General features: G+C 42.5%; 1 pseudogene; it reads left to right on the top strand.

Moving 5' to 3' along the window:
• Positions 1–10,560: 10,560 nt before the first annotated feature.
• LOC147430111 (pentatricopeptide repeat-containing protein At2g13600-like) lies at positions 10,561–12,354 on the top strand (annotated as a pseudogene).
• The last annotated feature ends 6,232 nt before the right edge of the window (positions 12,355–18,586 follow it).

The following is an 18,586-nucleotide window of genomic DNA, read 5'->3' as shown; positions in this document are numbered from 1 at the left end:
GCAGTAAGAACATTGCTTATTAGGAAATTTGAGACGAGAGAAAATATTACCGCGACGGCCACCTCTGCGGCTTCCTCGTTGAAATGGATGCCTTCGAGCATAAAAAGCCCGTTCCATCTGTTGTGACTCAGTCTCCTCGTGTGAAATCATAGCTATATCATGACTAGCATTACGACGTTCTTGACGTTGAGAGTATTCAATTAAAGACATGCAGGCTTGGTCGAAATCAAGACCATCTTTATTAGAGAGAATAGTAACAATGTTATCATAAGAAGAGTCCTTCACCGTATCAAGGAGAAGTGTAATCAGTTGCTTTTATGGAACAGGATCACCGGCAGCAGCAAGTTGATTAATAATAGATTTGAAAGATTCAATATGTCCCGTCATGGCAATACCAACTTCATATTGTAACTTGTTAAGCAACCCTCTCAAATAAAGTATTTCTGTGACAGATTTCTTCTGAAAGTTTGCAATAAGGTACTTCCATACGTCGTGGGAAGTAGGCAGTTCGTACATATCAAGCAAAAGGGAATCAGTAAGAGCAGAAAGAATATACCGACGAGCTGCTTTATCACGTCGTTGCCAATCCGTATAGGCAACATTCCAATCTTCAAATATAGGTCCTTCAGTGATAAGCACGTTATCATTATCCGTATCAACATGCTGAGGCGGACAAACACGATTTCTAAGAACAACATCGGAGAGTTCATCGCCTTCAAGAATTAACAACATCTTTGCTTTCCAGCCTGGAAAACCTTGACCTTGGAAAGGAGGAACAGAACGCTGTCCAGAAGGAAAGCCGTTGACGAGAATATTCATAGCCATATCTTGTTGCGAGAAGACGTATAAGATAAGATCGCAGAATTTGCACACCATATATGGTGAAGGCCGCAATTGAGAATGAGAGAGATATGAGGACTGCGTTGTGTCAACGATAAACGTAAGAAGGATGCTCAAGGAACTTCCAAAGATGTGAGAGACGTCACCCAAAAAGGGCAGGGTAAAGGAGACGTTAATAATAAAAGAGTCCTCAAAATAGAGTGGCGTGAGACGCAAGATTGACGGCCACAATATGAATAGCAAAAAGCTAAATCTTCTCAAAAAATTTAACGCCAAAATAAGAAAAACGATCGCGGACGCTTCACGAAGAAGTAGGACGAAGAAAGCTGCGTCAAGCTCAATTGCAGTAAAAACAGCATAACTTTCTGCTGCGAACTCCGATTGACGCAAACCTAGAACTCAAATTGAAGAGCTCGAGGAGACAAACAAGTTTTGGATGAAAAGTGCCATTGCGCTACACTCCATTGCGCTTTTTCCGTTTCTCCAAATTTTGAGCAGAACAGCAAGAAAAATTGAGATGAAGTTCAGGGTGTCATCAACAAGAAAACGTAATCAACGATTAGATTGATTAGCAATAAACGTCACACAAAACACTAATCATATTCTTCTTAACACAAAACAACCACAATTAACAAGAATCAATGCTCAAAAATAAAATTTGTAGCAATTTTTGAATCTTATATGCAAATCGCATACACATACTGTTTTGTCACCATGAATTGAATCGGCGCATGATCTTTACTGCTCTGATACCATGTTGAGATGTAGAGAGAAAGAGAGAGAGACGAGACAAGAGACACACCATATACGCTCCCAAAGACTGATTCATATTGAGGACAAGATACAAATATATAGGTGAGACCAAGTTGAGTAGAGTGAGCCATATATAGCTCCAACAGCACTTATGGTATCAACCTAAATTATTGAGACCATCATTGTAGCCAAGGGCTTATCAATCTATGTCTCGCACTTGCATGCACGGCGTGTCAATAAGGTGGAATTAATTCCACTCAATCACTATTTACGCTTTCGTACAACAACAACTACTCTGTCAAGGATACCAATATCTGCCTACTATTCATGGTGGATTCCACTAGATGTGATGTCCACATGCACTGTGCTCACACGCTTCTGTAGGACAAGGTAAGATTTGGTTTGTGTCCAATGATTTTATTGATGATTCTCCTATTGATGTTGTTGTAGGAATTACCCATAGCTGTAACCTTCTACTCAACAGAAGACATGCATGGCCTCGCTATCGGGAAACTAGTTCATGTGATAACATGACTCTGCTAAGTGAGCATCAAGGCATGCAATGTCTTGTTTAAAAAACCAAAAAATACTTGGTATGGCTACCTTGTTTTTTGTTTTGGGAAGCTTTCTCTTCTTCAATGGGGAGATATGATTGTTTCAAAGATCCAATTCTGAATAAGAGTCCAATTTGAGCGGATCTCCTACACAGTATATATCACTGAGTGTGTCTATAGGAGTGTTATTTTTAGGGGTGTGACACAGCTAATACCAAATCACTTCATAAATGTTGAGTAATACTTCGTTGTATGTATAAATCTACTACTAGAGGATAAGCTAAGAGCGTATGCTAGCGAGAAGCAATCCAATTGGAAAGATTATCCCTCTTAGTTTCATCTACTTATCATGATGTAATGCATGTTGTGACTAGGTTTAGTCCCTTCATCTTTATGTCAAGTTTTCAACCTCGATCACCAGTTATGGTGGGTTTGGCTGCTAATGAGGAATGATAGCAAATCAAGTACTTCATTTGTGCCGATGAGATATGTCAGTAAGTTACTTTCAAGGAAAGATAAAAAGAGGTATCCTAATGTGTTCCAGAATCTTCAAAAGAGTCTGAAACTGGTCATTCATTAGTCACCTCGACTTAGTTGTGGTGACTCATTAAAATACTCAAGTGAGTTATAAATGTCTACACACTATTGTGTTTCTTCGGTTTGGATATAAGCCATTTACAAAAATGCTTACAAAGGGACACCCATGTCAACAATCTTCTTGGTTTCATTGAACCTCCTTTTAGACCGTGTATCGGTCAAATGGACAGTTGGACCCATAGGAGGTGCCACTGTGGAAAACATTAGTGTTCTTAAGAAGATATCTCCACTTTTGTTCTGAGGATGAACTCCCTTCTCCAAGGGGGGAGTAATATCAAGCCTAAGGTAAGACTAGGGGGCAAGGCCCTAATATACACATGTATGGCCAAGGGGGCTCCTAAAATAGGGACCCAGGGTCTATATAGGGACAAGGTTGGGTGGAGATTAGCATGCAGTAGTTCTCCTATCTATTTCACCTCCCTCCCTCCCCTTAGTAAAGAACTTTGCCACTTTTCCTTTGTAGTGCAAAGAACAGTCCTCCATCCACGATCCACCACATTCAAAGCCGATTGGTCGGGTCATGTAGAGAGCACAACGATTGGTCTATGAGGAAAACCCCCTTTTTCTAGACCCACCACTTCCTTTCTGCTACCCCCCTCGAACGAACGAAGTGCTACGCAGAAGAAGACAAAGATGTTGCACTGTGTACAACCAACAAGGCTTACGCTCAGCTGCATATCAATGAACTCTAAGTATTCTTCGTGTCATCAGCTGATGGTAAGGACTGATGACACGAAGAATACTTAGAGTTCCACCTTCCCTTTCCTAGCCTCATAAACACTTGCAAGTGTGAACCCTACCAGGAGCGTACTGCTCCTTCCCTGCCTCAAAAAAACATGAAGGTGCAGCGTCAAAAGATTGTTGAAAACAGCCCCTTGCGAAGAGCCTCCTTGGCAATTGCTCAAAAGAAAGTCGCAAACTTCTGGTCGAGAGAGACACACACACAGAGAGAGAGAGAGAGAGAGAGAGACACACACACACACACACACAGAGAGAGAGAGAGAGAGAGAGAGAGAGAGAGAGAGAGAGAGAGAGAGAGAGAGAGAGAGAGAGAGAGAGAAGAAGAAGAAGACGAAGAGTATTTTAACGTCGTGGGAAACTATCCCAAAAGATCTTTTAAAATATATATATATATATATATATATATATATATATATATATATATATATATATATATATATATATAGAGAGAGAGAGAGAGAGAGAGAGAGAGAGAGAGAGAGAGAGAGAGAGAGAGATGTGGGACACGTCCACTTCTGTAAATAGAAGGAAGAGAGAGAGAGAGAGAGAGAGAGAGAGAGAGAAGAAGAAGACGAAGAGTATTTTAACGTCGTGGGAAACTATCCCAAAAGATCTTTAATATATATATATATATATATATATATATATATATATATATATATATATATATATAGAGAGAGAGAGAGAGAGAGAGAGAGAAAGAGAGAGAGAGAGAGAGAGAGAGAGAGAGAGAGAAAGAGAGAGAGAGAGAGATGTGGGACACGTCCACTTCTGTAAATAGAAGGAAGAGAGAGAGAGAGAGAGAGAGAGAGAGAGAGAGAGAGAGAGATGTGGCATCTCTCTCTCTCTCTCTCTCTCTCTCTCTCTCTCTCTCTCTCTCTCTCTCTCTCTTCCTTCAATTTACAGAAGTGGACGTGTCCCACATCTCTCTCTCTCTCTCTCTCTCTCTCTCTCTCTCTCTCTCTCTCTCTCTCTCTCTCTTCCTTCGATTTACAGAAGTGGACGTGTCCCGCATCTCTCTCTCTCTCTCTCTCTCTCTCTCTCTCTCTCTCTCTCTCTCTCTCTCTCTCTCTCTCTCTCTCTCTCTCTTCCTTCTATTTACAGAAGTGGACGTGTCCCACATTGTTACCATATACATGTGGTAGTGATGTGTGTGAACACACTAGGATCGCCAGGGCATTTTTTCCCTCTTTAGGAGGTTTTTTCCCCCGTGCATTATATATACGCCCATCACTCTAGGGCTATCTATCTTTCCATTGCACACTAAGTAACACACTCTCTATTGTGTGCCTTGAGCTTCCTTCGTCTTCTCCAAGCTGTGTGTGTTCCTCCGCAACCCTAATTCCAACAATTGGTATCAGAGCAGGTCACGTCCTCCCGGGCTTAGTCGCCAGCTGCTCCAGCACACGCCTGCTCACTTTCTCCGATTTCAGTGAGCTTTGGCGAGCGTTCGCACGTCGACAAATATTTTGGTTTGGGCTCATTTCGACCTTCGTCTCCACTACAGGCAGTACTACACAGGCTATTTCGTCATTTTGTGCAGAATTTCTGTCAGTGCCATTTTCTGCATAACAGGTGCCTTACAGTCTTCTACGGTTTGTGCTATATAGCACAGGTTGTTCCCGCTCCGTTTCTCCTATTTTCGGGCAGTTTTCACATCAGGTGCAGCATTTACCATGGCTGACAACAACAACACAGATGTGGTCAAGATGTTTGCTGCTTAGGACAGGTTGGATGGGGACAACTACCCTATGTGGGCTTATATGATGCAAATGTTCTTGTGTCAAAAGGTGTCTGGAACATTGTGCAGGGCATTGATGTACGTCCTGGTTCTGAGGATGTAGGCGATGTTGAGGATGTTGCAGGTCTTGCTGCAAGGATTGCAGCTGTTAGAGTTGTTTTGCCTACGGCAAAACAAGCTCGTTGGGATGTTAAGGATGCGCAGGCTCATGCATTGATTGCGTTGTCTGTGAAGCGCACCATTGTTCCTCACATCCGTTCTGCAAAACAGGCTTGGGATATTCTAGCAGGTCTTTATGCAAGCTGCAATGAGGCTAAAATTGCTTTGCTACGTAAAGAGCTGGAGTAGAAGATTATGCATGAGGAAGATGATATGGACACTTTCCTTGCTAGTGTCGAGGATATCAATGAGCATATTATTTCTGCAGGTGAAGTCATTTCAGACAGTTCCCTTGTGCAGACGGTTCTTGATGCCTTACCAGATTCCTACCAGACATTTTCTAGTACTTGGAGACTGATGACCCAAGGAAATCCTGAAGTTGTCAAGTTTGATGCATTATGCACATTGCTATTGCAAGAGTCACTTTCTAGAAAAAACAGGACTAGGCAGCGTGCAGTTGAACAGGCCTTTATTGCTTCTCAAAGAAAGGGTGGTAACAGTAATGCCGCCACTTCTTATGGTTCTACTGCGAGTGGCAAAAATTATGTTCCTAATGCTTCTGCTGGCAGTACTTCGTCTGGCAATTCTGGTGATAAGGGAAAAAAGAAGATGCGTTGCCATTATTGTAAAGCCAATGATCACCTGATCAAGTCATGTCCTAAGTTGAAGGCCAAAGAGGCTAAGAAGAAAGAGGGTGGTTCCACTGCAAATGCTGGTTCCACTACGAATGCAGCCATTGTTGAGTCTTCTGTGAAAGGAGACTGTGTTGCTGATGTTGATGCAGAATGGGCTTTTAGCGCAGAGTGCACTTACAATCCTGCTGTCCATGATCCATGCTTGTCAGTTGCTGCAGATTCACATGTGTGGTATTTCGACAGTGGTGCTACAAAGCACATTACCTCACATCGTGAATTGTTTACCTCTCTCGAGTCTGTCCCTCATGGGAATTCAGTCACTTGTGCCAACAACGCCTCTTATCCAGTTCAAGGAGTTGGAAAGACTGTGCTCACTGCTGCTAATGGCAGTTCCTTCACACTTGTTGATGCACTTTATGTACCTAGGATCAAGAAGAATCTCTTGTCTGTATCCGCACTTGCTAGACTTGGACTTGTAGTCAAATTTGTGGATGACAGATGTACAGTTCATGATCTCAGTTTTGGTGATGAAATTGTTGCATCTGGGCTTTTGTGCCGTGGGCTGTATAAGCTCACTTTGTATGACAAGTGTGGACAAAATTTTGCAAATGCTGTTGCAGATTCAAGGGCTATTTCAGATGCAAAACTTTGGCATGCACGTTTTGGTCATCTGAATTTTGCCAGTTTGCTGCGTTTGCAGAAATCTGATATGGTTGCTTCTTTGCCACCTCTTGAAGCACCTGTCAAACATGTTTGTGAAGGCTGTATTTTGGGTAAGATGCAGCGTTCTAAGTTTCCAAAGGATGGTTCAGTTCCGGCCACATGCAGGTTGCACCTTGTGCATAGTGATGTTTGTGGGCCCATGCAAACTCCGTCCTTGGGCAATTACCTGTACTTCGTGACTTTCATTGATGATTACTCCAGGCATGCATGGGTATTTCCCCTTAAAGCGAAGTCCGAAGTTTTTATGTGCTTCAAACAATTTTTGGCTATGGCTGAAAATGTCTCAAAATGTACTATGGGCACCCTCTGTTCCGATCGAGGGGGGGAGTATATGTCTCATGAATTTAATGCATTTCTGGCTAGTCGTGGGATAAAACACCAATGTACAGTGCCTTATACACCTCAGAAAAATGGTGTTGCTGAGAGGAAAAATAGGTCACTGACGGAAATGGCACGATGTATGGTCAAAAGTCAAGCTTTTCCGCATTCTTTTTGGCTTGAGGCCATCATGTGTGCCACTTATGTACTTAACAGGTGTCCTACGAAAGCTTTGCAGTCTATTACTCCATATGAAGCATGGCATGATAGAAAACCTTCTATTGAGCACATGCGTGTCTTTGGCTGTTTGTCATATGCTTTAGTTCCACAAGTGCAGGGCAAAAAATTGGATGATAAGGCTGTCAAATGTATTTTTGTTGGTTATAGTGCTGAAAGCAAAGGTTACAGGTTGTATCATCCGAAAACAAAACGTATTCTGGTTTCATGGGATGTAGTGTTTGTGGAAGATTCTGTTCAGCCCTTGCGGTCATGTACTAGAGACAGTAATGTAAGCTCACAGGACATTTATGACACTTTGTTGCCTCTTTTCAGTGGTGGAAATACGAATGTAAGTTCCAATGAGGCAAATGTACAGCCTATGGGGGTTTCTGAAAATGTTTTAGATCAGCCTATTACTGATGCAGATGTACATGATGTAGTTGATGAGGAAAGGGCTGAAAATGAGCAGGCTAGAGGTATGCCAAAATGGCTGGTGCACACTTTGCGTGACAGTAAATTGGATGCACCTTTGTCTAGTCGTACTCGTTCAGGCTCTCGCCATGCATCTTATGCATCAGATTGTTATGCTTTGGCTGTGTCTAGCTTACATGATGTTGAGGAGCCTCTTACTTTTGATGAAGCACACAATTCAAAAAATTGGATGGTTGCCATGCAATCAGAATATGATGCACTTATAGAAAATGACACATGGACTTTATGTGATTTGCCTCCTGGAAAAAAGGCCATTGGTACAAAGTGGGTTTACAAGTTGAAACGCAAGCCGGATGGTGAGATTGATCGCCATAAGGCTCGACTTGTTGCAAAGGGTTATGCACAGCAAAAAGGCATAGATTATGAAGAGACTTTTGCTCCCACTTGTCGTATGACTACTTTGCGTTTTCTATGTGCATTGGCAGCTCATTTTGGTTGGGATGTACATCAATCAGACATTGTTACTGCTTTCTTGAATGGTGACATATTTGAGGAAGTTTATGTAACGCAGCCTCGCGGTTTTGTCATAAAAGGACAAGAGGACAAAGCGTGCAAATGTAACAAGGCTTTGTATGGGTTGAAGCAATCTCCTCGTGCTTGGTATGAGAAAGCTAACACTCATTTGGTCAAACAAGGCTTTCGTAACAGTCCAACAGAAAGCACATTGTATGTAAAGTGTGAGGGTGATGTATTTCTCGTCGTGGTTCTTTATGTTGATGATTTGCTGATCACTGGACCAAATGAGAGACATATTGCTGAATTTAAGGCTGATTTGAATGCTACTTTCAAGATGAAAGATTTGGGGCTGTTGCATCATTACTTGGGTATACAGTTTAAGGAGTGTGATGGTGGTATTGCCTTGTGTCAGAAAAGTTACATAGAGACATTGCTATGTAAGTTTGGACTTGAGGATTGCAAACCTATTGCCACTCCCATGGAAACAGGTTTGAAGTTGAGTCTACATGATGCTGGTGATCCTGCTGATGTCACTCTTTACCAAACTGCTGTTGGCTGCCTCATTTATGTATGCAACACGAGGCCAGATATTCAGTTTGTAGTCTCACAGGTCAGCAGATTTATGCATAGCCCAGGGTCTAAGCATTGGAAGGCTGTCAAGAGGATTTTCCGCTACCTTAGTGGCACTTTACATCTTGGCTTGTTTTATCCCAAGGGGGGATCATTGCCGCCAGACTTACATGATTTTTCGGACTCAGATTGGGCTGGTTGTTTTGACACGCGAGTGTCCACAAGTGGTTTTTGTTTCATGCTTGGCAGTTCATGTATATCATGGTTGAGCAAGAAGCAACCTACTGTGGCCACTTCGAGTTGTGAGGCTTAGTACAGGGCAGTCTTCACAGCTACGGTTGAGTGTGTATGGCTCAAACGCCTTATGGCTGATTTGGGTGTTGGACAGGACACTGCCAACGCTATCCACACTGACAGTCAGAGCGCATTGGCAGTTGCGAGGAACCCAGTTTTTCATGCTCGCACAAAGCACATTGAGGTGCATTACCACTATGTCAGGGAGAGGCTCTCAGCAGGAGAGATCAGCTTGGCTTATGTGCCAACACAGGACAACCTTGCAGATCTTTTCACAAAGGCATTGTCTCGTGAGAAGCTTGAAGCTTTCCGCAAAGCTTTGGGCTTACTCCCCTTTGTGGACTGATCCTGTCCTCAGGGCATGGCACTTCCCTTTACTCATGTGCCAGCTCTCGTTCACCGCATCACTCCAAGGGGGATTTGTTACCATATACATGTGGTAGTGATGTGTGTGAACACACTAGGACCGCCGGGGCATTTTTTCCCTCTTTAGGAGGTTTTTCCCCCCGTGCATTATATATACGCCCATCACTCTAGGGCTATCTATCTTTCCATTGCACACTAAGTAACACACTCTCTATTGTGTGCCTTGAGCTTCCTTCGTCTTCTCCAAGCTGTGTGTGTTTCTCTGCAACCCTAATTCCAACACACATCTCTCTCTCTCTCTCTCTGTCTATAGAGAGAGAGAGAGAGAGAGAGAGAGAGAGAGAGAGAGAGAGAGAGAATGGAAGACGAAGAGTATTTTAACGTCGTGGGAAACTATCCCAAAAGACCTTAAAAATCAATTTATATATATATATATATATATATATATATATATATATATAGAGAGAGAGAGAGAGAGAGAGAGAGAGAGAGAGAGAGAGAGAGATGTGGGACACGTCCACTTCTGTAAATAGAACGAAGAGAGAGAGCATCTCAATTTTATTCCTTCTTTCTTTCCAGCCCTTCGCCTGCTCATGCCCGACACCTAGTCTGCCTACTGCATCACCATACTCCGGCAGCTCATGGCTAGAAAAAAACATTTTTCCAAACCGAAGCTTTTGCCGGTAATTACACTAAAACTTGTGAAAATTTCCCGGTTTTCTTCAAGGCAAGCTCAAAACCTAACCGGGATTTTAGAATTTTAGTCGGTAAAAATACAGAGGACCCGGTTTTTTTTTTCACACTGTCCTGGGCCGGCTTGCTAAGGGAATTTTTGCTCAAAATGGGTCACACCTACTGCCGCTGTGCTATGTACAGAGGCTGGATACACACTGAGTCTCTGCCTGCCCATCACTTCTGCGCACGGACAGGCACGTGTTACACACTAAAGGTATCGCGTTCTCCAAACGTGGCGAACCTGTGAGACTTAATCGGCAGCGTATTGGCTCGATGTGTCTTGCAAGAAGCGTTGTCAGCAGCTCAGAAGCCCACGTTCCTGTCCGCAGCCCATTTTGCGCTGCCAATCGTGTTGTGCCGGCTGGATTCCACGTCTTCACGCCCAAGCTTGGGCGGAAGGTGTGTAAGCAGCCAGAATCTGTTAATTGTGTCGCGTCGGAACAATGTATTTTACGACGGGCATGGCGGGAGGGGAGAGCTTCGAGCGTCTGGAGGAACTTTCGTGGAAGGAATTCTTCAGGGATCCCTCCCAGTGGTGGGACAATCGCACCACCAAGCGAAGCCCCAGGCAGCCGGACTTCAACCACAAACTTACCCAAGAGCCGTTGTGGATGGGTAATCCCCGCAGTCCGTCTTGGGTTGCAGAGGAGCTCAAAAGCTGTGGATTTGTGCCACACCATCAATGCATTGGACGCGTTCCAGATACTCTCTCTCCCTCCCTCTTACGCTCCTGTGGTGAGCTCAAGGAGCTAAGGGAGCCAATTGAGAAGAATTACTCAGACGCTGCAGTTACAATGTATGCCAAATGTGGTGACCTACAGAATGCCCAAGCTTTGCTTGACAAGCATAGCCCCAGCAGTATTGTTCCGTGGACTACAGTAATAGCAGGCTATGCCCAACGAGGAAAGGCCCAGAAAGCTTTTGACTGTTTGGAACAAATGCAGCGTGAGGGCATTTCTCCAAATGCAGAGACATACGTATGCATCTTGAAGGCCTGTGCTATGATTGGGGCCATTTACAAGGGAAAACAAATCCATGATAAGATTACGAAGCAAGGGTTGTTGGAGGATAATATTGTATTAGGTAATGCTCTTGTGGACATGTATGCCAAGTGCGGTGCTCTTCCTCAAGCACAAAGTGTTTTGGAGAAGCTTCATACTCGTGATGTTGTTTCTTGGAATGCGTTGATTACAGGATATGCTCAAATGGGGCAAGGCCAATTGGCTCTAGAATGTTTTGAACAAATGCAAAGGGAGGGCATCTTTCCAAATGCAGTGACCTATCTCTGCATCTTGAAAGGGTGTGCTGTGATTGGAGCCATAGACAAAGGCAAGCAAATCCATGTTGAAATTTTGAGGCAAGGGTTGCTGCAGAATAATAAGGTCCTGGGTACTGCTCTTGTGGACATGTATGCTAAGTGTGGTGCGCTTCTTCAGGCACAAAGTATTCTAGAGAAGCTGCCTTTGCGGGATGTTGTATCATGGAATGCTTTGATTGCAGGATATGCTCAAAAGGGGCAAGGTCAACAGGCCCTCAAATGTTTCGAACAAATGCAACGTGAGGGCATTCTTCCAAATGAAGTGACCTATATGTTCATCTTGAAAGGGTGTGCTGTGATTGGAGCCACAGACAAAGGAAAGGAAATCCACGATGAGATTCTGAGGCAGGGGTTGCTGGAGCATAATATGGTGCTGGGAACTGCTCTTGTGGATATGTATGCCAAGTGTGGTGCGCTTCCTCAGGCGCAAAGTCTTCTAAATAAGCTCCCTTCTCATGATGTGGTCTGCTGGAATGCTTTGATCGCAGGATATGTTCAAAAGGGGCAAGCGGATCAGGCCCTGGAATGTTTGGCACGAATGGAGTGTGAGGGCATCCTTCCAAATGTTGTGACATTCCATTGTGTGCTGAACCTGTGTTGCCATCTAGGTCTGGTAGAGAAGGGCCAAGTATTTTTTGATAGTATGGACACCACGTATGGTTTGAAACCCGATGTAGATTGTTTTACCTGCATGGTTGACCTTCTTGGACGTGCGGGACACCTAGTAAAGGCAGTTGAAGTTATCCAAGGGATGCCTTGTCCTGCTAATTCTGCTATATGGAATTGCCTCTTGGGTGCTTGTTGGAAATGGGTTGACGTAAGCGTGGGGACTTGGGCATTTGAACAGGCAGTAAAGCTAGATAAATCCAATGGGGCAGCTTACAGTTTGATGGTAAATTTATATGCAGCAGCCAGTATGCAAGAGAAGGTTAAAGACATTGAAATCATGAGACTTAAGAACAAAGCATGGAACTTCGTGGGCGGATCCAAAGAATTTAGAGCATGAGTATGGTGTGAGTGACACAAAGCGGGCACAAAACAAAAAGATAAGCTTGAAGGTAGAGACATAGAAACATGAATGGGGAATGGATTGGTAACAAGAATGGCCAGAGAGGTTCAAAATGGAAACTGGAAGGGGCAGAGCATAACGGGAGGGGATGGGTGTTAGGTCCCGTGGTTGGATGGGACAATAATGAAGATTCCCATTCAGGAAAAAGGACAAAAGAAGAGGGGATGCTGAACCATTTGATACAAAAGAAAGTCAAGAAGAGGATGGATGGATTTGACTGTTTGCAAAGTGAGGATGAAAGTGAAGGTCTAGTCTGTCATTTAGTATTGATGGTTTACAAAGATTATGGCGGTACGTGTTGGAGGACGTGCACATTTCGAGGGGGTGGATGTCTTGTTGTGGCATGTATAGATTGCACAAGATAACCTTGAGGAGCGCGGTTTGCCTCCATTTTCCACAATTTTTTGCAGTGTGGATGCGCTTGTCTACTATAGCTGTTCAAGCTCTGCGAGTCATCAGTCTTTTGACTCCAGAGTAATCCACCCATGGGCGGGGTAGCAAGCCCAAAACACTTGCACACAGTCTTGGCCATGACTCCGCTCACCACCTTGAATAATGACAAAGCGGTGATGTGAAGGGCTAAAGCAAGGGGCAAGCATCCGTTCTTATTAGTCCTGCTCAAAGAAAAGAGGAAGTGTGCAGTTTGAACCCTACCTTACTATAGAGGACATTGAAATATGAAGGTTTCATTAAGGAGCTATGCTTTAATTGGTCAAAAGCTGTCAAAATTACCCAAAGGGATAAATGTCACCAAGCTTGGTTGAGACGGGAAGAGGATGTACGCAGAGAGAGAGAGAGAGAGAGAGAGGGGTGAGGCGAGGCGAGGAGTTCCCTGAACGCCTCTTGTGAAGCTCTCTTGTGATGCTGGGATGCAATCCCTCCCTAGAGCGTGTGTCAAGGCTCACTGGCTTGGCTTGTTTTCAGGTCTCGTGGGGCTCGGTGCGCTCGAGGTGGCCAATCGGGCTTGGTAGTCGATAAGTGATGGTGGATCGTGTCCGAGGCAGGGATGCCTACGAGGATGAGCTCGCGCCGGCCGTGGTGTGATCAAGGAATGCAGTGGGCGTATTTTTTGCTACGAGCTATGTACAGATCGTATCGATGCTAAAAAAAACCTAGGTTTTGTGTAGTCTCACCTACAATTGTGACTTTTATCCCTAAGTTTTAAATTTGTAGATAAGAAAACCTATGAATAAGGAATTTAGTGTATAAAATTTCAAATATAGTCAATTTATCTCTAAAATTTCTCATATGTAGGTTTTCCAAGTTTCTAGAAAAAGTTTTATTTAGGCACTGTTCCAGATCTGTGTGCCCAGATGGGAGCCAAACAACGATCCGATGGGTTAATGCAGTTTCTTGTCCTCGACACACAGGTGCTCAATGCGAGTCGGTGGCATCACTACGGCAATGATTCTGGTCCCTCGACTGTGTCCCTCCTTGGACATTGTTGGAGGTCTCGTGGCGATGTTGGCCCGGTGGAGCTGCATCTGCAAAAAGGCGAGAGAGCTTTCGTTTTTCGAGTGCCACAATTGCTTCATTGTTGTAGCATTTTGCAAGGTAGGCATGCACCGATAAAGAGTCCACAAGATCACGCCAACCTATTGCATGGTGTATGCAATCACAAGCTTCGTGTGATATTTGTTTAGTTACCTTTCCCTTTTTGGCTGATATCACTACATACGGCCATAAGCTAGCAACCTCCTCAAAAACATCTTGAGTAGATGTTGAACCCTTCTTTGAAATTAGCTCTATCTTTGTCCCATAGGTAATAGTCTCCAATGCAGAGATGGCATGGTTGGTCGCCCTCCACTAACTTCCGCATACCCCCTTTTTCAAAGTTAGTTCCTAATGGCATACATGTCTCCTGCAAATAGATCTTTCTATCCTTGAAAAACACAATCTCTCTTTTCAAAGCATCATTGAAGCTATAACAATCCCTTTTGCCATGGTCTATGCTATTACACCATATGGCATCTATGTACAAATCCTTCTTTGCTTTGGGATTTGTGTTCAGCAAGTTGTCCTTTCTCTTTAAACCTCATCAACTTTAACTTCATTTTACGCATCCCTTAATTGTCACCTTTTGGACTCACAATAGTAGGCCAAATCTCTGACATGCTAGAGATAGAAATAGCACCATTCACCATCATCTTGTCTTTACGACGTTGCCTCTTCGAAAGCAATGAGACCGCATCCTCGGTCTCTTTGCCTCGACCTTTAGACCTTGTTCTGTATTCTTGTCTTCAAGAAGTAGCTCTAACTTTTCTTGGAGTTTAGTATCTGCAACTTGAAGGAACAATTCAGTCTTTTCACTATCCAAAGTACATTGCTCTGTTTTTGACAGTTGAGCATAGTGTCGCTCAAACTCCTTCAACATTTCAGTGATGGAAAGTTCTTTTGGCTTTGCAACCCATTCTAAGAAAGTTCTTTTAGTAACCGTGTCAGAGTCTTTCATGAAGTATTCCTCCTTTAGGGGATTGCTCCCAATCTTCTCCATGCTCCTCCCTGATTCCCCTTACATGGTCTCTAATCTTAGGGACCACACCAAGCTCAAAACTACGAATCATGTCTACCTCTGGTACTTGTTGTAACTCCATTTCCTTCACATAACTGCAAAAATACTTTGTGACATCTTTCCCTTCAAACTGATCGATTTTGTTCACTATAGCTGGAATGGCTTTGGTTGAAGACACCTCCCTTCTTTTTGTAGGTTGCTGCTGTTGCATAAACATAGAAAATGTTGAAACATTTGCATTGTACCTTGATCCAAACACATACCATGTTTCTCTTCTTGATCCATAGGTTGAAGCATTTGTATTGACATCTTTGCAAACAAGTTTTTGACCCTCACCCCTGTTGCTTCGTGTTGTGGTCACCAAAAAGCGTGTCAAAAAGTGTGCGGTATAGTTGAGAAGGTGTGAAACCTTTGGCTCTGAGAGTTCGTGATGAGAGTCACAAACAGAAAAAGTGTTTATGGAAGTCACCAACTTTCTTTCTAAAGTCGACTTAATGTCTCAGAGCGTAAAAGTCACAAACCCTCTTTCCTATTGTGCTTGAAATTTGCTTGTTTTTGTAAGCGAGGTCATGATGAAAGGATCACCAATTCACAAACAATTTTACTAAAAAAAAGCAATTTAAAAAACTAAAGTTCCATTCATGAAACCTCAACTCTCACGAGCTTCCACCTTCACGAAGATCATTTTTTAATTTTGTAGAGATTCAAGAACTTTCATATTGAATCCCACACACCATTTTGATGAAGTAAAATCCTAATTCACTCTCTCACAAACTTAGTTACAAAATAACAGAGAGGTTGAACTGCATTACATACTCATAGAGCAACCATGAAGTGAATTATGTAGAAGGGAAGATTTATGTGTTTTGTTCCATAAAGGCGGCCCTCTCTCTCTTCCCCACAACCACATGTACTGATGTGTTAATTTTTGAGCCTTTTTCTTTTTTTGACCAAAACTAGGTCATTTTTAGCACATTTAACCTAAAAAAGACCATTTTTGATGTGAAAAATCCCACTCATAGTCGAAAAAATCTCTAAATATGTGGGATCACTCACATAAGCATAAAAAGCATAGATATGCATCAAATTCCATAATTTTTCATTTTGGATCACTTTTCATGTAATTTTAGGACGACACCCATTAGCTACTATTTTCATAAGTTTTTGTCCGCATCAATCTCTTTAGGCGAGATGAGTGTACCACCATGAACCAATTGGAATATGTACATTATAAAATCAAATTAGACACCTTATCAAGTGCTCTGATAGAAAGGTAACTAAGTAATAGAGGTAATGTTAATGGGAATGAACAACCACTCCAAGGTCAAGGGCATGCATGTTAAAATTTCAAGTCAAACACATCTTCTTTAATAAGGTGGAAACAAAGGTTCAACCATGTTGACATGGATACATAATGGCATGAAGATTTGGCATGATGTTTTGACATCACTTTGGATGGCCAAAAATCATCTACATCATCAGATCTAGACGTGCAAAGTGTCTACTATAACTACCAAAAAGTAGCTAAATAGTAAAGTAACAAAAGTATCTAAAAGTCGAGAAAATTTAGGAGGTCCAACATACAGATTTGTAGGGGTGATTTTAACTACAACCATAATCTCATAGAGAAATACAAAGAGAAATTGATCTACTCAATATGGATTATAATATGATTAGAGAGTTCATCCTAATTCTACTCCTACCATTTCTTGTGAAGGTGCCAAGTTGAGTGCCTGTAGAGTAGCAGGCTGCAGAGAAGAGCCAGCATACCAACTTGGGTACTACCTACCAAGAGATACAACCATGATCTCTAGATGAAATATGAAGAAGAAATGCTCTCTACATCATGGAAAATCTACCTATGAAAGGGATCCACAAATTATGCTCAAGATGAAGAGATACATCTATATAAAGATGTACCACTACATTAGTTATAGGTGAGAGAATATAGAGAGTAGATAGTTGAGAGACATTGTGACGCATTAAAATATCTTGTATAGATTATTTTAGTTGGGAAACACACTACTTGTACTTGAGAGCCTTAGCACTAGGTTTGTGGATGAAATCGTCAGTCTCTCTCTCTGTACTAGTATTGTGTATTTGGGTGGTTCATAGTACTTGCTTACAATGCCAAACTTTGGTACTTCCAGAATACCAAATAATCTGTTTGGTACTATTATCTCTTCGTTACAATATCAAGATTGGTGGTCTATAGTACCAATTTTAGAGTACCAACATTGTATCCAAGGTGGTTATCTTATGGATAGAGTTTTTATTCTTATTATAACATTGTCTTTCTTATACATTTGATTAAATATTGTTTCTTCTCTCTCATAAATCTTGGCACAAAGATCCACACTTTTTCACATGGTATTAGAGCAAGTTCTAGTGCCTAGGTAGAGAGAATTTAATGTTGAGTGAGTGTAAAAATCCTCCTTTATCACATCGCTTATGAGAAGTTGAAGATGACACCAAGTCTACATAAACTACACTTGGAGGGAGATGAAAAGATCAATGACAACAACTATGCAATATGGAAGGTGAATATGGGGTCTCTACTCTTCTTCCAAGAATGGTGGGAGATGATTTCTATGGAGAGACCAAGAGAAAAAGATTATACTCTAGAGGAGATGGAGAAATGGAACAAGTAGATTATGTTTGTTGTCCACATGATGATTTTTAGTGTCAAAGAGGACATTCTCAGCCATCTAATGGATGTGGACTTCCAAGAAGGCTTGGGACACATTGAAGAACATAGTCCAAGAGCACCTAAAGGCAAGTGTCTTTGAAAGATAACTTACAAAGACCGAGAGGAATCAAGGAGAGGATGCTACAAGCTTCATCAAGAGGGTAAATGATCTATATCAACAACTAGTAGGTGGGGAAGACAAGATGTCAGACAATGAACTATTGAAAATCATCATTCATGGATTGAGAGATGGATGTAAGGGCATGGTTCAATGAATCATTTTCTTGAGGGAGAATCCATCACTTGATGAGATGGAACAAATTCTTAGAAATGATCAAAGGCAGGCAACCATGGGAACAATATATGATGGAGGAAGAGCACCACCTCCAAACACCAATGATAGGGCTCTCTTCACAACAAGGGGAAGAGGAAGAGCCACCACACAAAGAGGAAGAGGAATACATCATCCCAACAACAACCAAGATCAACAATCCTATGGACATACCCATTTTGATATGGTACATGAAGCCATTCATTTAGAGCTAAAGCAAGAGGAAGAGGTAGATGTTACTACCATTCCATAATTGAATGTTTCAAATGCTCAAGGTATGGGCATCTTGCTAAGGATTGTAGGAGCCATCAAGCTGATTGTAAGGAAAATTACATGGATGGACAAGATGGAGAAGGAAGCTCACATTGCTTCTAAGAGGATATATCATTGCTATCTTTGGAAGAGATGGTTGCCCATAGTGAAGAAGAACCATGGTGGATAGATCATGGGGCAAGCTTCCACATGACGGACAAG

This window comes from Adiantum capillus-veneris, chromosome 22 (assembly GCF_014529385.1).
Source record: "Adiantum capillus-veneris isolate H3 chromosome 22, ASM1452938v2, whole genome shotgun sequence".
In the NCBI taxonomy this organism is placed as follows: Eukaryota; Viridiplantae; Streptophyta; class Polypodiopsida; order Polypodiales; family Pteridaceae; genus Adiantum; species Adiantum capillus-veneris.
This window is presented reverse-complemented; position numbering and strand designations above follow the sequence as displayed.